At 42.7% G+C, this 20,945-nt stretch overlaps 1 pseudogene; it reads right to left on the minus strand.

Moving 5' to 3' along the window:
* Positions 1-19,921: 19,921 nt before the first annotated feature.
* Positions 19,922-20,551, minus strand: LOC119512136 (annotated as a pseudogene).
* Positions 20,552-20,945: the final 394 nt, after the last annotated feature.

Consider the following 20,945-nt stretch of genomic DNA (forward strand, 5'->3'; position numbering starts at 1 on the left):
TTTTCCTTTTTTTTTTTTTTTTTTTGTTTCGATTTCTGCTTTTATGTGGAAGCTTTTCTCAAATATCTGGTGATCTTTGGATAATAATTCATGGTTAAGAGTAAGTAGCTTATAAGCTTATTGGAAGCTCTGCATGGGTGTGGCTTGTTTCCTAGTGGATCCACTAGAAGGAGATCTGGCTGTGCAGTGTATTTGGGGGACCCTAACTGTCAATGTTTGAAAATCTTTTCTCTTAGGCTAATCAGATTCCTGAGGGAGACCATCCCTAATGCCTGGGAATAATCAGGCAGGCTGCCAGCATTCTTGGGGCCAGGGGGAGAAAGGAGACCAAAGTCTCATACTTCATAGTACGTAACTTCTCACTTAACCCTCCTGGCTTCCAAGGCCCTTCATTCCTTCTCTTCTTGAGACTCTCTGGAGGGTTGTGCTGCCTGTTTCTGGGTTTCCCCACTATCACACAGGATTTAGCATTACTTGATCATTTAATCTTTTGCCAACTGCCTAACTGCTTTCATTTTCCCAAGAAGTTGTTGCATCTCTTTGTCTGTTTGGGATTATTTTTTAAAGACAACTTCCTGATGGTATCTTTAGTGGGTTTCCAGGCGGGACTGGGAACATCGTCAATCTGCCGTGTTAAATTCAATGCTCCCCGTTTATTTTCGTTAGTATCTGTTTGTTCCATCTTTTCTTATTCCTTATTTTTGTACTTTAAATCTGTCATTTTGTTTTAGGTGTCATAATAATAATATTAGTAGCAACTAACACTTATTGAGCACTATTTGCCAGGCACTTTACACTTCAGTATACATATTTCAGCACAGGTATTGTACGTGTATTATCTCATGTACTACTCAAAATAATTCTATGAGGTAGGTAATACGTACTATTCTTACCCCACTTCACACATACCTAGTAAAACTTGGAATGCAAACCCAGAGCTCTTACTATTTAATCACTGTACTACTAGAAAATGGCATCTAGATTTTTTTCTGTAATCCATTAGAGTTTTTGTCCTTTAAGAGTGGAATTTCAACCATCACATTCATTGGGATAAATGACACGTGTGAATGTATTCGTACTGTCTACGGTAAATTTTATTGTTATTAGCAAATATAAACTCTCTCTTTCTCCTGAGAGGATTACATTTCTGACATTAAGCTTGGACATGTCACTTGCTTTAGCCAAGGGAATGTGTGTGGCTTTCCTCTCTTTTCCTCCCTGTCTCATTTGAGGTCTGAGCTCCAGAATGAGAAAACACATGGACTAGAGTCATAGCCTGGAAGACAGCCAGAACCAGCCCATGGTCTTCATGTAATGTGAGCTGGAAACAAAGGTTTGTTGTTGGATGGTTTTGTATCTTCAAATTATCTTTCTTTTTTGTGATAGTTACTTTCTTTTTCCGTCCTTGTTGAATTGACACTCTTTCCTTTAGTCCATTTCTTTTCTTTTTTCTCTTTGATTTGGAAGGTATACATCCTGTTTCTATTTTCCTAACAATTAACCTCAAGTTATTGCCAATTATTACTATTATGTAAGATTTAAACTTAAATTTTCCTTGAACATTTAGAGTAAATCAGAGTCTATAGCTTGGAAAAGATAAGTCAGATGTTTTAGCATGCTTTGTTTCTTCCCAGATTCACTGCCCTCCATGCTGAAATTAGATGAGATTTCAATTCCAGATTATTAAGAAAATTACTTTACATTATCCATCAACAATTGTTTAGATTTAACTTTTGACACTTCTAACCTTTTTGTTTTTCCCTTTTTCTTGTATCACTTTTAAATTTCCTATGGTATTTTTGTTTTCTTATGCTGGAATACATTATTGAGTATTATCTGAGAGGCCCTATGGGGTATAAACTTTCTTAATCTTTGAATATCTAAAAATGTCATTTGTCACCTCCCACTCTAATGTTCGTTTGGCTGGGTATAAAATTCTATGTCTGAAATAGTTTTCACTCCAAATTTTGAAGTTATTATTTCTGTTCCCCACCCCTTGTAATTATTATTTCTAATGGTAGTCTGAATATCATTCCTTTATAGAAAAACTGTTTTAGTCTTCTTGAAGTTTTAGGAATTTCTCTTTACCTTTGGGGCTTTACAATTTTAATCTGACATTTATGGGTTATTTTCCCTTTTTCCTTGCTCAACTTGCAGTGGACTCCTCAGTTTGAAAATTCAAATTTTCCATCAGTTTGGCAAATGTTCTCCAATTATTTCCTTTAATTATTTTATTCCTCTTTTCTTTCTCCGTTGCCTTTTTAACAAAAGAACTCCAATAGGAAAAATTTTGAACTCCTAGCCTTATATGCTTTATACTTTCTGTCTTATAATTGGCATTACTTTATTCTTTAAACTGTTTTAGGGAGAATTCCTTGGGTTGATCTTACACTTTCAGGTGAGCTGATTCTGCTATTTTACCCACCTATTAAAATTTTTATTTCCTCCATCACTAATAGGTGTTGGAGCTATTAACCACTTCACTACTAGTAAACAGCACCAAGATGTTTTCCTTTAACTCAGAGTCTTTGCTCTGAAATAGAATTTTAACCTGTTTGCTCTTATCAAGATATTTAATATATATGAATGTACTCTTACCATCTTGATTTTGGGATATGCAAACCTTTCAAATTTCTCTAAGTATATCACTTACATTTTTAAGTATTTTTTTCCTTTCCTCTATTAATACTATTTCCTTAGGAATTGTTTTTTCAATATGATGAGTATGATGCCTTTCTTTTCTTTTTCTTGCTTCTCCACAATTATTAGGTTAATCTTGGTCTTCTGTTTGTTTTTGTGCTTGAGATTCCTTCACCTGTCCTTGAATTCTTCATTAGAATTGCCCTCCTCCTCTGGTTGACGAGAAGGATCAGGACTTGGGATTGTGTTGTTGTGGGTAGTTTGTCTTCTGGGACTCCCTCCCTCTCACAGTTTCTTAGTTCTCTGTATCCCTGGCCCCATTCCCCATTTTGTGGGTCATCTGTGCTGAATTTTCCTGTTTAGGGGGAGCCTTCTTGTACCGTGGAAGCAAATACTGAGTCAGCTCTTGACATCCGTTTCTTCTGCTCACCAGTGTCCCCATGAAGGCCTAAATGTTCTTAAGTCTCCACCTGCATCTTTCTTTAACCCAAACTTAGTAAATATTTCTCTTTTAAAAGCAATTCTAAGGATTTCAACTTGGGGATACATGCTCCTTTCACTATTAGATATATACGGCAAAGGAAGGGGAAGGGAAAAGAATGCTTCAATTATAGTTTATTAAATAATTGCCCTTACAATTGCTTGAGAGCCCAGCTTTGTTCTTTGTAATCATTAATGCTGAGTGTGGAGAAAATTTAGAATCGCTTTTGCGGCCCTGAGTTTTAAACAGGATTTTCCCTGTTCTTGTTTTGCCACCAATCCAATCCTATCCATGCTCTGTCTTCCCAATGAAGTTTCTTTCTTGTTTGTTTTTGTTTAATTATTTCTTTAATGGGAAAGGGGGTAAAACATGTTTCCAGTTCTTCAGTTAGTCAACTTGACTTAGTACTCCCCACCTCATTTTTAAAACACATCTTTGACTCCAAAACACAGTAAGTGGGGAGAGGAAGAGAGGGTACATTTGTGGGTGAATTGCTTCCTTGTGGACATTCTGACCGGCTTTACTGAGGGCATTTTATCATGTCATTCCGCATCCAGTGGAGTCTGTGTACCTGGCCCAGCCAGTTAACTACCTTTTCTAAATACTTGGTGTACTGCCTTTTTAGTTTGCCCTCTCCACTTGCCCAACCCCTGGCTTTCCTTAACTCAAATACTTGGAGTAGTCAAGCAGTCTACTTTCTCCTTTACTGAAAATCATCTAAGAAACTAATTTGCATTAAAAAGTTAGGAATTTAATAGGTTTTCCCCAACAGTCATATGTGTGCTTGAAAATTGCAAATGGAGGAAAGCAATGCTCACCCGAGGGGTAAACTGGTCATACTTCAGATGTGTCAGGAGGAGAGGACTTGAGTGCACAACTTTCAGACAACTGCTACCTTGCCTTCCAAGACAAAGGGTTCCTTCAGCAGCTCCAACCAAGTCTGCAAAGTGAACTGCTGAGAGTCATTTTATTTTCCTCCTTAGTCTTTGTATTCAAAGATAATAATGCCACTGGGGGCTTATGATCTTGAACAACAAGTCAGCCTAGCCCCGTTGACATTGGTTGGGTGAGGCAGGTGGATTACTTACCAATGGGCTCCTTTGGGAGGGTGACAACCAGCACGACAGTTTCCACTTGACCCATGGGGGAGTCCTGTTTCCCTGCCATGTCAAATGGTGGGGGTGCAGGCTGCTCTGCTGCCCGTCCCCTCCTGCACCCGCCACTCCTCCATCCTTTCCCCTGCTCGGGGGCACAGGGTCAGGCCAGTACGGCCACTGCCCAAGTAAAACAAATGTCCATCCAGGAATGAATTGTTCCTGCTCCCTTCTTGCAGGCGTCCCAATCTTCATAAATGGTTTTTTTGGAGTTCTCCTCCCCCTTGGTTTTAGGAAAGGAAAGCACTCCTTTTCTCTCTCTCCCCACCCACATACATACCCCATGGAAAGAAAAAAATAGACTTTTTCCACACACACCCTATTTCCTGGTGTTGTCTGGAGACAGGGAGGGGAAGGGGAGCAGGTCTGTTGTCTGTAAGACAGCTCTGAAGGAAGATGGTGGCCCGAGTTGCTGGCGTTTATCAGGGGCCTTCGGAATCTGAAATGTGCTTTTGGTCTTTGGCTTTGGGACCATTATCTGTAATTCTTGGATAATAGGGAACATATAAAGAAAATCCCATTTGATACCTATTTCAGGTGTTTTCTGTAGGCTCTGAAATCACGTCCTTGCCTCTTCTTCCTTTATGCCACATCACGCTTCTCCTGAAAATGGGCCACTTCCCTCTGGCTCGCAGGGCGCTCTGTTACTCATCACCCTAACTACTATTCGCAAGTCAGGGTTCCCAGCTTTTCCTCTGTTATCCCTGCCCGAGGCATGGACTTAAATTTACAAGCACACAGTCTTGGGTCCTGCTCTGCAAATTATCATCCTTGGGCCAGTTGTGCTTAGCCACCTTAATGCCTCAGTTTCCCCATCTGAAAAATGGGCATCATAATAGTCCTGCCAGGTAAGATTGCTGTGACAGTTAAATGCTGTATTTCATGTTTGTGCTTAGCAGAGTACCCTGCAGCAGTGGCAGAGTTTGCGACGGAAAGAGCAGGCAGAGAACAGGGGAAGTGTTTGCTCCCTCTGAAAACATTCACCACCCAAAGTAGAATTCAGTGATGTTTTTTTGTGGTTGTTGTTGCAATTTGATAGTTTAAGATATGAGCAGAATAATCATGAAAAAGCACGAGAGGACGCTCTTAAGGTAACTGGGAGCCTGTTCGAAAGGCTGACATGAAATAGAAGGTGGTCAAAATGTGGCACCTTGTTATGTGGCAGCCTCCTCGCCACCGAAGGGGGTGAACCCTCTGCACACACATCCTCCTTGACGTTATATTCGGATCATGCTTCTGTGAGGCTCTCAGTGTATGTGAGTTATATGAGTTACTATTCATAGGTATTTATGTCAATATTAGATCTGGAAGAGATCTCAAAGATTGTTAGAGATAATACAGGTAAAAATACCTGGCACAAATAATAATAATGTTGTTTGATTGAATTATATCAGGTCTAATCTCTACAGTTTTCCAACATTCTATTAGAAAAATTTTTAAAATATAGAAAGGTTGGAAGAATAGTACAATGTACACCTATATAATTTGCTCTATCTATTCAGATATATGCATATATACACACACATATATAAATACATGCATATATATATTTTTTTCTGCTGAACCATTTGAAAATTGTGAACATCATGATTCTCTACGTCTAATATTTTAGCACCCATTTCTTAAGAATAAGGACATCTTTCTGTATAACCGTAATACTTCTGTTACACTGACAAAAGTTAACGATAGTTCCATACTCTCATCTATAGTGCTTTGGTGTCATATCCAAAGTGTCCCAACAATGGCTTTGATAGCTGTTAATATTCCCAATAGGATACAATCAGGGTTCACAAATTTCCTTTGTTCTCTCTCTCTTTAGTCTCCTTTTATCTAGAATACGCACACACACTTCCTCCCACACACACACACACACACACACACACACACACTTTTTTCTTAAACGTTGACTCTTTGGAGCATCCAGACCACTTGTAGAAATTGCCTCCTCCTGGATTTGTCTCATTTTTTCCTTATGTTGTCATTTAACTTGTCTTCTGTCTCTTCTATCTCCTTTATTCCCTATATGCAAGCCTTGTTCAGTCCCATCAAGGCTTGATTAGTTCAGGCTAAATATTTTGGCGAGAAGATCTCAAATCTTCTTTTTATTGACCAAGGAACTGAGGCCCAAACAGGAATTTGGAAGCAGGTTGGTGAATGTGGTATGTAGGTTTTGAGTCAGAAGGTCTGAATTGAAAACAATCTCTACTCTAAAATTTGGACAATTTGTTTTACCTCTTTGAAGGTCAGACCAGACACTCTCTAACTTGTTTTTGGTTCTTCATTAAAAGTCCATTTTCAGATAATTAGTTTGGTGAGCTTGGACTAGAGAAAGCCACCTAACTTCCCCTCACTCAGGGTTCTTTCCACTTCACCATGCTGGTCTCCATCAGGATTACTTGGCAATGCTGTTGTTGTCATTATTTTTAATTGAGATATAACAAAAAGTAATATGCACTAATCTTAAGTGCACAAAATAATGAATTTTTATGTTTTTATGTAATTGTGTAACCCACCAGCCAGATCAAGATATGGAACATGTTAGCGGTAGCAGGTTAACCAAATGGTTTTACTATAATTAAGTTTAGAATTAGTAAGCATATCATTGGAGTGTCACGTGATATAAAATGAAAGAAAGTCTTAGAGTTCTACCATGGTTTAGAATCAGAAAAGTCAGGATAACAGATTTGCTATAATATTAATATATTCTTGCTGCAGTCGTCTAAGTAGGAAAGCCATGAAGAAATATATGTTGATGCTAATTAAACATTTTTTGTTATACACAAGTTAAAAGCAAAATATGGAAGCTTCTGTGTTAGCTACACTTTATTACTCATCCCCCAGTCAAAGTCAGTTTCAGGGTTCAGGCTCCTCTCCTGGGCCCCAGCCACACACAGGCACCAAAAACCAAATGGCAACCAAGACTCTACTGAGCTATAGCTTGCTTCTTTTACAAATTGCCTCCTATTCTTGTAAGAATAATAGGTATTTGATAAAGTTTAAATTATATATATATGTTAAATACATCTGAAATGAATAGGCAAATCTGGAAATAGTCTCTAAGGTTTGTTTGTTTTTTCTTCATCTACAGTGAATATAAGTGCATATTACACACAGCAATGCCTGGCTTTATTTTTTCAGCATTCCAAAATGGTGCACGGAACCAAGCTTGGGGTTAAGCCTGTTTGCCTTTGTTCAGATCAACAAACTGGGCATTGTCTTTGCACAGTAGGCCAGAGCTCTAATAGTTGTAAAGAATGTGTAACCAGACATGTAATTGCTAAGGGTGTCCTTCTGCAGACCCCCATTTCAAATAAGTGCATTCCCTTCATTTCTCACATTTGCCAGGCTTGTCAGTTTTTTAAGAATGCAAGCCCAAAGGCTCGGGACCATCTGCATCTAGGACAGGATCTATCATGTGGCTGTGCGGGGACTGAGCTTGTGCCTCGACTTACCAGGCCTGGGCCAGGGGACTTGATATCACCCCCTGGGGAGGGTAGTAGGTACGGGCGTGAGTGCCCTCTGCAGCCCCCCCGAGCCTGAGGAGCGAGGTCAAGGCAGCTCCCTTTTCCTCACCCAAAATGCCACTGGCAGGGGAGGCTTGCCGGAGGAAACCGCCTTTCTCCCAACTGCCCTTTCCCCACTTCCTTATCTTACCCACTCGCTCCCTGGTGCCAAGGCCACTCCTGCCACCGCCAGCGCGCATGCACCGTGGCCAGAACAACCCCCGCCCGCTGCAACGGCTCCTGAATCCTCTCAGAGCCAATCCTAGCCCCTCTCCCTTCAATATTGCCATTTTAGGCTACTTCACCTCCTTTCCAGCCCTGCCCCTCTTACCAGCCTATATAACCTGTAATCACCCCTGAATAAATCTCTTTGGCGCATACCCCTACTGGATGAAGAGTGTTTTTGTCCTTATCGCCGCCCTCCTTGCACGCCTCTCGCCGAGGACTCTGGCCAACGTCCTCCGCCTCGCCCTCGCCTCCGGGAAAGAGCCCCCGCCGCCGGTACCCTTTAAGCAGCCCCGAGAGCTGAGGGCTCGGCTACCGGCCGCCACTCCCCCTAGAAGCAGTAACCCCGACCGCAACTGGTGCCCCGTGTGAGGAACGTCTCCACACGACAGTTTGGCAGGTCACCCGCTCGCCCGGACGCCCCTCCAGCTTCCCATTTCCTCGCCTGCAAGGTAAAGGGCCGCCTCTCCCTCGCCGCTTCCGGAGCCGTGTGAGGTTCCTTGCTCCGAAGCCGCTCCTCCCTTCCCCCACGCTCTCTTCATCCAGTAGGAACTCCTCCCTTCCCCCACGCTCTCTTCGTCCTCTTGTATGCGCACTTCTATGACCCCCGTTCCTCCTAACACTCTCCCTCTTCCCCTCCATTACTTTGCTGTAATTCTTTGTATCTTTATTTCCTCATTTGGTGCCGTGTGCCTCTTTGCAACTGCCCCCCCTGACTGCTCTCGTTGCCAAAGGGCACTGCTTTCCGCTCTCGCCGTCTCCTTCGGCCTTGCAGCCACAGTTTATCTCATTCTCTCTGCTCAGTAAACTACTCCTCCTTCTCCTCCCCGCCAGCCGGCCGGCCCGGCTCGGGAGCAACTCCCCCTCCTCTCCCCTCAGCTATGGGTAATCGTATATCTACATGTCAGGCACCTCAAGTTCGTGCTCTGGCGGGTCTCCTAGACACGCATAGCTGTAAAGTGTCTGTCCGGCAGCTGCAGATATACTGGGATCTCCTGCTGCCCTTTAACCCATGGCTCACCACTTGCCATCTTTGGGACCCTGTTACTTATGATCGCCTTATTGATCGAGTCACTAATGCCATGGAACATGAGAGCAAGCGTTTCCCTCCCGGCTTGCTCCCCACCTTGATAACCATCCGCTCCTGCCTTCAAGGCTCCCTCCCCCCTGATAGAGGCCCCGTTAAATCCAAAGAGGCCCTATCAACCCAGCCAATAGACTCAGATAGCGATACTAATTCAAATCATGACTCGGACACGGAGTCCTTAGTCGAGCAGATTAACAACGCGCTCGAGGTGACTCCCAAAAAGCAAAATAACACTGCGCCACGCCAAGATGGCGAACTTCCTCCTTCTTCTTCCATCGAGGGGAGGAAATGCTCCGGCGATGACATCAGCCCTAAGCTGGGCCAGAAACCGCATGCGCTTTACCCCGCCCTTTCACAGGGCGGAGTTAGTCCACCATCTTATGCCTTGAACCCCACCCTTTCACAGGGCGGGGCTGATCCACCATCTTGTGTCTTAGCCGCCATCTTGCGACGCTTGGGGCCTCCCACTCCCGCCTCTCCCTCCGGCGAGCTCCCCCTCGGAGCCGCTGCCGGCAGCTGCCGCCGCTCCTTCCACCCTGCCGACTAACAACCCCTGGCTGCCTTCAGCACCTCAAGGCAACCCTTGGGGCAACGCTCCCCCTACCCCCACTCCCGCGCCAAGTCCTCTGCAAGCGTGTCCTCCTTTCTCTCGTGCTTTTCGCTGTTTTCCTCTTAACCTTGCCCCCACCCCACAGAGGCCGCATGACTGGTATCCCATTGACTTAGATACTATCAAGCAGCTTCGCAAGGCCGTCAAGGAGGACGGGTTAGGTAGCCCATATGCTTCCCAAATACTACAGGATCTCGCCATGAACTATTGCATCCCCCAAGACTGGGCCTCGCTTGCCCGTTCAATTTTTAACCCCGGTCAGTTTGTTGACTGGCGTGCTCACTTCCAGGCAGAAGCAGCTAAGCAAAGTGAGCAAGACGCAGCCCTTGAAGTCTATCATCACCCCGAAGCCTACTTAGGCACGGGAGCGTTTATAAATGCATCTGCCTATATTAATGCACCTGCCACCTTTTGGCCTATCCTTTGGGGAATCGCCTTACGAGCATTTGCCAATTGCTCTGCCCGTCGACCTAATAAATTCACCAAGCTCTTCCAGAAGCCAAGTAAGCCTTTCGCCACCTTTGTCTCCAGAGTCGAAGAAACCTGCGCTCGAAGGGTAAGTGATCCCCAGGCCCAATATTACATGTGCCCATCCTCAAATCCTGGAAAATCGTACTGCAATTCCCCCAACGAGTACTACTGTGCATACTGGGGGTATGAAACATTAGCCACTAATTGGAAGCCTCCTGTTCCTGATCATTACCTTACCCTAAAGTGGGCCCCTACAGGGTGCAAACTCCCTACTGTTAACTGGCTCGGCCAAGAAAGTAAAGGATCCTGCACACATCTTAATCTTACAGTGCAGCTCCCCACTGATCCCTCCTGGTTACTCGGTCAAACTTGAGGCTTCAGAATCTATAAGAAAGGAACCGACCGAGGATCACTTATTCTTATAAAAAAGGAGGCTGTAAACCAACCATGCCAAAATACTGCTTTAAAAACACCCTCTGGCATAAGTCCCAACCAAGTCATTAACCCCCTTTTTCCACAGCCCTCCAGCCGCACTTCAAGTACAAGCAGCGCATCCGGAGGCCGCACCTCAGCTGCAAACAGCGCATCGCCAACCCCACCACCCCAGCTTCCTCTGCCCCCTTCTCGTTATTCCTCTCCCCTCCTCAGCCTCATCCAAGCCGCCTTTGCCTCAGTGAACTCCTCCAACCCCAATTTTACCTCCTCCTGCTGGCTCTGCCTCTCCACCTCTTCCTCACTGTACGAGCCCGTTGCCTCCAACCTCTCCTTTTCAGAAAGCACAGAAGACAGCCCCTCGGAATGCAGTTGGAATACCTCTGCCGTCCCCCTAACCTTTCATTCAGTCTCCTATACGGGAAAGTGCGTCCGCCCTCGCTCCAGTAACTCTCCCGACCTCACTGCCTGTGCCAGCTACTCATCTCCCAGCAGCTCTGCAAAATTTCTCATTCCTCATAACTCCTCCCAATGGCTCTGCTCCTCTACAGGACTTACCCCCTGTCTCAGCACGAATATCATCAGCGAATATAAAGAAACTTGCCTCCTAATTGTCCTTATCCCTAGGGTCTTATACCACAGCGAAGAAGACTTCTTCCTCCGTCTGGAAAGAACTGCAGCTCCTGCCCTTCTGCAAAAGCGAGAGCCCATCACCGTCCTTACAATTGCCTCCCTCCTAGGTCTTGCCGGCGCTGGCACCGGAATCGCTGCGTTAGCCAGTCAAGGCTCCGCCCTAACTCACCTCAGGGCGGCTGTTGACGAGGACATTCGCCACCTACAAAACGCTATTTACCATCTAAAAAATTCTGTCAATTCCCTCTCTGAAGTCGTGCTCCAAAACCGCCGAGGTCTTGACCTTCTCCTCCTCAAAGAAGGAGGCCTCTGCGCTGCCCTAGGAGAAGAGTGCTGTGTATATGCCAATTCCACAGGTCTCGTCGAGGACAGCCTGAGAAGGGTCCGAGAGGGACTGGAAAAGCGTAAAAGAGATCGTGAAGCCACCAATTATTGGTCCAGTTTTTTCACTCCCATCCTCTCATACATCCTTCCTTTTCTTGGCCCCCTATTAATAATTATTCTAGCTCTCATCTTAGGACCCTGCATCATCCGCAAAATTGTCCAGCTTGTAAGAAAACAAACAGATGCCATTTTTTCCTCATTCGTGCAAATCCAGTATCAGCGACTCGCCACCTCTGACGCCCCCCACTCCAAGATGACAGCCAACCCTCCGCGACCTCAACGCCACCGGTCAACCCGCCGACCGCGAGGCCCTTCTCAATCACCTGAACATCGCTCTCACCTCGAGTTCCAGCTTCTCTGAACCCCTGAACTTTAAACCCATGAACTTTAAACCCCTGAACTTTAAACCCATGAACTTTAAACCCCTGAACTTTAAACCCCTCACCTTCTCCCAGCCCGCTGCAGCGAAGCCATTGTCAAGCGCCCGGGCACCACACCAACACTGAGCTCCAGCCTCGCTGAGCCACCGTCAACCCCTTTTTCCCTTCCCTTACCTCCCCCTTCCCTCACCCTTAGCGGACCTCTCCGGTAAAGCCTCTTCCTCTAATTAGAAAAGAAAGGGGAATTGCGGGGACTGAGCTTGTGCCTCGACTTACCAGGCCTGGGCCAGGGGACTTGATATCACCCCCTGGGGAGGGTAGTAGGTACGGGCGTGAGTGCCCTCTGCAGCCCCCCCGAGCCTGAGGAGCGAGGTCAAGGCAGCTCCCTTTTCCTCACCCAAAATGCCACTGGCAGGGGAGGCTTGCCGGAGGAAACCGCCTTTCTCCCAACTGCCCTTTCCCCACTTCCTTATCTTACCCACTCGCTCCCTGGTGCCAAGGCCACTCCTGCCACCGCCAGCGCGCATGCACCGTGGCCAGAACAACCCCCGCCCGCTGCAACGGCTCCTGAATCCTCTCAGAGCCAATCCTAGCCCCTCTCCCTTCAATATTGCCATTTTAGGCTACTTCACCTCCTTTCCAGCCCTGCCCCTCTTACCAGCCTATATAACCTGTAATCACCCCTGAATAAATCTCTTTGGCGCATACCCCTACTGGATGAAGAGTGTTTTTGTCCTTATCGCCGCCCTCCTTGCACGCCTCTCGCCGAGGACTCTGGCCAACGTCCTCCGCCTCGCCCTCGCCTCCGGGAAAGAGCCCCCGCCGCCGGTACCCTTTAAGCAGCCCCGAGAGCTGAGGGCTCGGCTACCGGCCGCCACTCCCCCTAGAAGCAGTAACCCCGACCGCATGGCTGGAATTCAACAAATGTTGAAAAATAACAATAATTACTTGGAGAGCAAGTTCAAGGGTGCCTGACTATACTGCCGAGTATTTCCACCTGTCGAGTGGGAAATCGGTGGCATAGAAGCTGAAGCTTCCTTGGGGAGAGACAGTGTGATGTAAGAGAGTGGGGCGGCAGGGACGTGGGTTGAGCTTCCTGCATATGGCGGTGTGACCTTGAGTGAGTCACCTCCCTCACTGAAATTCAGCATCTCCCTCTACAAATACCCATCGTCATAAAGCTGCATCATTCCAGGGCTGTGTGAGGATCAGAGGCATCAGTGGGCAGGAAAATCCTTTGTAAACTACCAACTGGCTGCCATCTATGGTTTCACTACTGCTGTGGTTCTCCATGTTTCTCAGGAGCCACTAACTTCACAGCCCTGCGCTGGGCAGGCAGTGCCGAGCCCCGACATAACGTCCTGTGCTCCAGCCCTTCTCGGCCAGACTGATGGTCCTTCTAGGACCCCTCAGGGAGGCAGTTCAGGTGGCTGCCCCTAAATATGTCCGGAGGGGTGATGGATTTCTGTGTTCTTCATGGCTCCTTCCAGAGCCTGCACTAGAAATTGAAATCCCCACCTTTTAACCTCATCCTCTTATGACTTGGCAGAGCCTCTTTGGAGGGAATTTGACAACTATGCCAAGAACCAAATGATCATAACTTTTGCATTTGCAATTGCACATCTAGAAATTTATCCTAAGGAAATTATTAGCATGTGTGTTATTTAAAACAGTGCTAAATTAGAAAGAACCTAAATATCCAACAACACAGGAATGGTTACATAAATTATATTACAGTCAATACAGCCATTAAAATTATGTTATAATAGGATATTTAATGATGTGAAAATGGTCACAATATATGAGGTGAAAACAGGTCACAAAACAGTACAATTCCGATTACATTTAAAAATATGTACATACATGCATGCTGGGGGGGCAGTGAAGGAAATATGTTAAATGCTGATGATTGTTGGTAAGGACAATAAGTGAATTTTATTATTTTCTGTATTTTATTCAGTGCCTATATATTATTTTTATAAACAGAAGAATGTAAGTATTTTTTTTTTCTTTTTTAACATCATTCCTTCTCGTTGTGGAATTGGATCTTTCAAGGCTTGGTTGAAATGCATGTTACCTAAAACTTAAGGGTCAGAAGCATAGGTTGTCCAGGTGAATCTGATTTTTAATTCTAGATTTGCTATTTTCTTAATAGCAAATTACTGAATGCCTCTAAGTCTTGTTTTTCCCATCTGTGATATAGGGATACAGAAGTGCTTGTTATACAGGTTGTATGTGGATTAAATGGAAAATGCATGTAAAGTGCTGTACAGAGTGACTGGTGCATGGGAAATACCCCATAAATCAGGGCTACCAGTGGTAGTATTAGCCCTGGGAGAGTTGCCACATTCTGGAAGAAATGACTCATGCTGGTCCCCTAGTAGAGCAGAGAAGAGGAGTTGGGAGTGGGTGATGTTGATGTCCCAGGAGACCCAGACTGGTGAACAAACTCTTCCCATCTGGTTGGGTTAGCTCTGTTCATTGTCTTGTGCATTGAGGTGGGGAGAAGTGATTTTGTTTTGTATCCCAACAAAATTCCTGCAAGGAAAAGCTGCCCGACTTGAATTTTTTTTTTAAAAGTTGGGTTAAAATATATGTATTAGTCAGGGTTCTCTAGGGAGACAGAACCAACAGGAGATATATGTAAATAGTATGCATATATGTGGGGATGAATGAGTCCAAGTTCCATAGGGCAGGCTGCAAGCTGGCACTCCGATGAAGGTCTTTGATGACCTCCCCAGGAGAGGCTGGCTGGCTGAAGTAGAGATGAAAGTGGCAGAATGCAATAAACCAGAAATGTATTGGCTTTTTACAATGGGGATTTATTTAAGTTACAAGTTACAGTTCTAGGGCTGTGAAAATGTCCAAATTAAGGCATAAACAAGAGGATACCTTCTCTGAAGAAAGGCTGCTGGCATCCGGGGTTCCTCTGTCATGGGGGAAGGCACATGGTGATGTCTGCTGGTCCTTCTCTCCCAGTTCTGGTATCAATGGCTGTCTCCAAATGTCTCTGGGCATTTCTTCCTAAGCTCTTTCTCTTTCCATGGGCTCTCTTTAAGGACTCCAGTGAAGGATTAATTGAATTAATTGAATTGGGTGGGTCACATCTCCATGGAAACAACCTAATCAAAAGGTTCCACCCACAACAGGTCTGTACCCACAAGAATGGAGTAAAAGAACATGGGCATTTTCTGGGGTACATAACAGTTTCAAACCAGCACAATGTATATAAAATAAAAATAATTTTAACTATTTAAATGTACAATTCAGTGATTTTAAGTATATTGACAATGTTGTATAGCTTTTGCCACTATCTATTTCCAGACCATTTTCCATTATCCCAGATAGAAACTTGTACCCATTAAGCAATAACTCCCTATTTTCCCCTCTCTTCTCAGCCCCTGATAACCATTATTCTGCTTTCATCTCCATGAATTTGCATATTCTAGTCACTTTATATGAGAAAGTATTCAATAGTTGCCCTTTTGTGTCTGGCTTATTTCCCTTAAAATGATGTCTTCAGGTTCATCCATGCTGTCACATGCATCAGAAATTCATTTCTTGTTAAGGCTGAGTAATATTCCATTGTATGTATATACTACATTTTATTTATCCATTCATCTGTTGATGGACACTTGGGTTGCTTCCACCTTTGGGCTATCGTGAATAATGCTGCTGTGAACACTGGGGTACAAATATCTGTTTGAGTCTCTGTTTTCATTTCTTTTGGGTATTGTTTTAGTTTCCTAGGCTGCTTAAAACAGATACCATGCAACGGGTTGGCTTAACCAATGGGCATTTATTAGCTTACAGTTTGAGGCCGAGAAAATGTCCAAATCCAGGCATCATCTAGGTGATGCTTTCTTCCCAAAGACTGGCTGTTGGCGATCCTTGGCTCCTCTGTCACACAGCAGCATCTGTTGGTCTCTCCCTTCTCTTCTGGTTTCATTGATATAATCTTCTTCTTCCATGGCTTTTTCTTTCTCTTTCTGTATTCCATTCTATAATAAGAGGCTCCAATAATAGGATTCAGACCTGAATGAGGTGGACCACACCTTAACTGGAGTAGCCTCATCAAAAGGTCCTACTTACAATGGGTTTACACCCACAGGAATGGATTAGATTTAAGAACATGTTTTTCTAGGGTACATACAGCTTCAACCACCACAGGGACATACCTAGAAGCAGAATTACCAAGATATATGGTAATCTATTTTTTTTTCTAGTTTACATTGATTGTATTTTTCTCCCAATACCTCCCTATTTTTAACACCTTGCAAAGTGTTTGTTCTCCCTTGTGAGAAAAACATTTGTACATTTTATCACAATTGTTGAATACTCTAGGTTTCACTGAGTTATACAGTCCCACGTGCTCCTCACCTTCCTCTTTCAACCATATTCATAGTTGTCTTTGTTCAGTGTACTTACATTGCTGTGCTGCCATCACCCAAAATTGTGTTCCAAACCTCTCACTCCTGTCTTTTCCTACCTGTCTGAAATGCTCCCTTTAGTATTTCCTGTAGGGCAGGTATCTTGTTCACAAACTCTCTCATTGTCTGTTTGTCAGAGAATATTTTAAACTCTCCCTCATATTTGAAGGACAGTTTTGCCGGATATAGGATTCTTGGTTGGCGGTTTTTCTCTTTTGGTATCTTAAATATATCATATATGGTAATCTATTTTTAACTTTCTTAGGAACTGCCAAACTGTTCTCCATAATAGCTGCACCAATTTACATTCTCACCAGCAATGTACAAGGGTTCCTGTTTCTCTGCATCCTCACCAACACTTGATGTTTTCTGTTTCAAATAGCCATCCTAGTGGGTATGCAGTGGTATCTCATTATGGTTTGGATTTACCTTTCTCTAACAGCTAATGATGTTGAGCATCTTTTGATATGCTTATTAGCCATTTGTATACCTTCTTTGGAGAAATGTCTATTCAAGCCATTTGCCCATTTTAAAATTGGGTTGTTTGTCTTTTTGTGTTGAATTGTAGGAGTTCTTTTTATATTCTGGATATTAAACCCTTAGATATATGATTTCTAAATATTTTCACCCATTCTGTAGGTTGTCTTTTCACTTTGTTTATGAAGTTCTTTATACTCGATGCTTTCTCTCTCTCTCTCCCTCTCTCTCCCTCTCTCTCTCTCTTCCTCACTCTCTCTCTCTCTCTTACTCTCTCTCCCTCCCTCCACCCCCATCCCTTTCATAAAGGACACCAGTAAGAAGATTAAGACCCACTCTGGGCCATGCCTTAACTGAAGTAACTTGATCAAAAAGGTCCTACTTAAAATGGGTTTATACCCACAGGAATGGATTTGCTTTAAGACCATGATTTTCTGGGGTATATGCAGTTCCAAGTCACCATAGTTGTGTTTTCATTTTATTCATCTCTAAGTATTTTCTAACTGCCCTTGAGATTTCTTCTTTGACCCATTGGTTGTTCAAGAATACGTTAATTTCCACATAGTTATAAATTTACCAGTTTTCTTTTCTGTTATTATTTTCTAGCTTTATTCCATTGTGGTCAGAGAAGATATAGTCTTTTAAAGTTTATTAAGATTTGATTTGTCACCTAACATATTGTCCATCCTGGATAATGATCCATGTGCCTTAAGAAGAATTTGAGTTCTGCTGCTGTTGGGTGGAGGACTGTGTATATGTCTGTTAGCTATACTTGGTTTATAGTGTTGTTAAGTTGTCTATTTCCTTACTGATTTCTGCCTTCATGTTCTAGCAATTATTGAAAGTGATGTATTGATGTCTCCAATTATTACTGTAGGACTAATTCTCCCTTCAATTCTGTCAATTTTATTTTCACATATTTTGGGGTTATGTGTGTATATGTTGTATATGTTTATGCTTATAAAAATAACTATATAAGTATATAAATATGGATTGAATCTTTTATCAATATATAATGTCCTTCTTTGTCTCTTGTAGTCTTTTTTGATTTACAGTCTAGTTTGTCTGATAATGATATAGCCACCCTGATTCCTTTTTGGTTACTATTTGCACAGAATATATTTTTCCATCCTTTTACTTTCAATTTCTTTGTATCTTTGTATCTAAAATGAGTTTCTTTTAAACAACATATAAATGGATCATGTTGTTTTTTAATCCAATCTGCCAATATCTGACTTTTAATGGGAGAGTTTACATTTAAGGTAATTATTGACAAGAAAGGACTTACTTCTCCCATTTTGCTCTTTATTTTCTGTATGTCTTATATGGTTTATGTTTCTCAATTTCTCCACTCATGCTTTTTTTGTGTGTGCATTTAGCTAAATTTTTTATAGTATACCATTTTGATTCCCTTCCTTTTCCTTTTCTTCCTATTATTTGGCTATTTTCTTAGTGGCTACCTTTGGGCTTACAATTAATGTCTTAAACTAATAACAACCTAGTTTGAATAATAATAACTTAGTTTCAGTAGTATGCAAATGCTGTTTTCCTAAAAATCTGTCCCTCCCCCTTTATGATGTTATTGTCTCAGATTACATCTTTAGACATTGTGTTCCCAGTAACATAGATTTTAATTATTAATTTACACATTTGCCTTTTAAGACATATAGGGGAAAAAAGCAATTACCACCCAAAGTACAATAATACAGGATTTTGTATTTATCTATGTAGTTATCTTTACCAATGTTCTTTATTTCTTCTAATGGATCTGAGAGACTGTGTAGTATCCTTTTGTTTCAGCCTAAAAGACTCCCTTGAGCATACCTTGCAGGACAGGTATTCTGGTAATGAATACCTTTAGCTTTTGTTTACCTGTAAATGTCTTAATTTCCCCTTCATTCTTGAAGGACAATTTTGACAGATATAGAAGTGTTGGTCAACAGTTTTTCTTTTTCCTTTAAGGACTTTAAACATGTCATTCCACTAACTTCTGGCCTCCATGGTTTCTGATGAAAAATCTGCTTTCTATTTTATTGAGAATCCCTTGAACATGACAAGATACCTCTATCTGGCTGCTTTAAGAGTCTCTGTTTTTGGGTTTTGACAATTTGACTATAATGTGTCTTGGTGTTCATACCTTTGAGTTTATCCTGCTTGGAGTTTATTGAGCTTCTTGATATGTATTGTCTTTCATCACATTTGGGAAGTTTTCAGCCATTATTATTATTTTTTTTAATTTTAAAAATATTTATTGAACACCTACTGTGTACTTGGTAATGTACTAGTTACTGATGATGAGAAAATAAAATATTTTCACCCATTAAAGAAACAAAGAAACGCAGAAAAAACTACACCCTCTACTTCTTTCTGAGTTCTAGCCAGGTGGCCTCCCCTACAAATTTCATACTCAAAACTTCAGCATCACTCTTACTGGAATTTCCAGCCTCCATCATGACCTACAGAATTTGGACTTAACAGCCTCTACAAGCACATGAGTCAATTCCTTAAACTAAATCTCTTAATATAAACAGACACACATATCCTGTTGGTTATTTTTCTCTGGAGGAACATGACTTATACATTAGGTATGAGGGAACTTCATTATAGGAAAGGGTGACAAAAATTAAGAAACTGGTACAAATCTTTTTATATAAGACATGGCTAAATGTATCAAACAATTTTGAATACATTTTATAGTCAAGAACAGATACAGATAATCATATGAACTGAAAGAAAGTTATTTATAAAATTTCTTACTTAACCCATGGTGAGAGCCAAGAAACAACATACCAAGAAATAATCAACTGAGACTGCACTAACAGTCTTTAAGCCAGTTCATACAAGGGAATGACCAGAACAGCTCCTAATTATTAGACTAGAAAGATGTCCTTCTGCACATTCTTCAATTGCACAGACATACATTTAACCAAAGGGTTCTGTACAAGTACAGTGTGGTTCTTGTAGGCTCAAGTGAGCCACAGTTTCTAGAGCGTTGTCCCGTCTACCAAAAATAGCTATTTCACCTCCTTTGTTGGCTTCTTTCTCTTTTTCTCTTCCTTTGTTGGCTTTCTCTTTTCCTCCTTTTCTGTCAGCTCTTTTATTTCCTTTGTTGTCAGCTCTCTTCTCTCCTTCTTTGTCCTGAACACTGGTGTAAACTTCTTTGTTATAGCTTTCCAAGTTTTGAGCAATTTCAATAGCAAAAACTTATATTCTGGGGGCAAAGATGGTGTTTTCTTCGGTGCATCCCTGAGAGCAATCTAGTTGCAGCAAACTACCATAGTTGAAGTCTTCTACAATCCCATCAAACTTCAAGCAGAATGCCCTCCACTTCTCTTTGGCAGATTCTGACTTAAGCTTGTCTGGGGTCAAAACATCTATCCTGAGTTTCTCAGTTTTCCTGGATCTCAGAGTAGTTTTGATCATCAACTTTGGTGCATTTACGAAACTGTGAGGAACAGAAAGAAAAATGATGATCAAATGATAAAATCAGCTTGTAGTAGACTTCAGCATTCTACATTGCTCTCACAGCTCCACCTACCTCAATTTCAGGATCGTTGCCATAAGACTTTGCTGGGAGAGAAAGCGTGTGCCACAGACACCAGCTCCCCAGAAACCAGCTCATCAGTTCCACCAGTTGCCTCCATGTTGCAGCACAGAAAGTGTGGTTTCAACTCTCCGGAAGTGAATATTTTTTTGGAAAAAAGAGAGATGGGCAAAAGACGCTCTTGAGCTACTGCGTTTGTGTGCACCCGCTCCTCCCCTGCCAGGGCTGCACCCTCCCTCCCCCCACTGGGGCTAGTCTTTCTTCGTATACTTTTTCTGTCCCCTTCTCTCCCTTTTTATCATCCTTCTGGGACTCCTATGATGCATATGTTTGTACACTTGATGAAGTCCCACAGGTCTCTTAAGTTCTGTTCTCTTTTCTTCATTCTTTTTTCTTTCTGTTCCTCACATTGGATAATTTCAATAGTCTTATCTTCAAATTAACTGATCCTCTCGTCTATTTGTTCAAATCTGCTGTTTAATCCCTCTTGCAAG

Source organism: Choloepus didactylus, chromosome 17, assembly GCF_015220235.1.
Source record: "Choloepus didactylus isolate mChoDid1 chromosome 17, mChoDid1.pri, whole genome shotgun sequence".
NCBI lineage: Eukaryota > Metazoa > Chordata > Mammalia > Pilosa > Megalonychidae > Choloepus > Choloepus didactylus.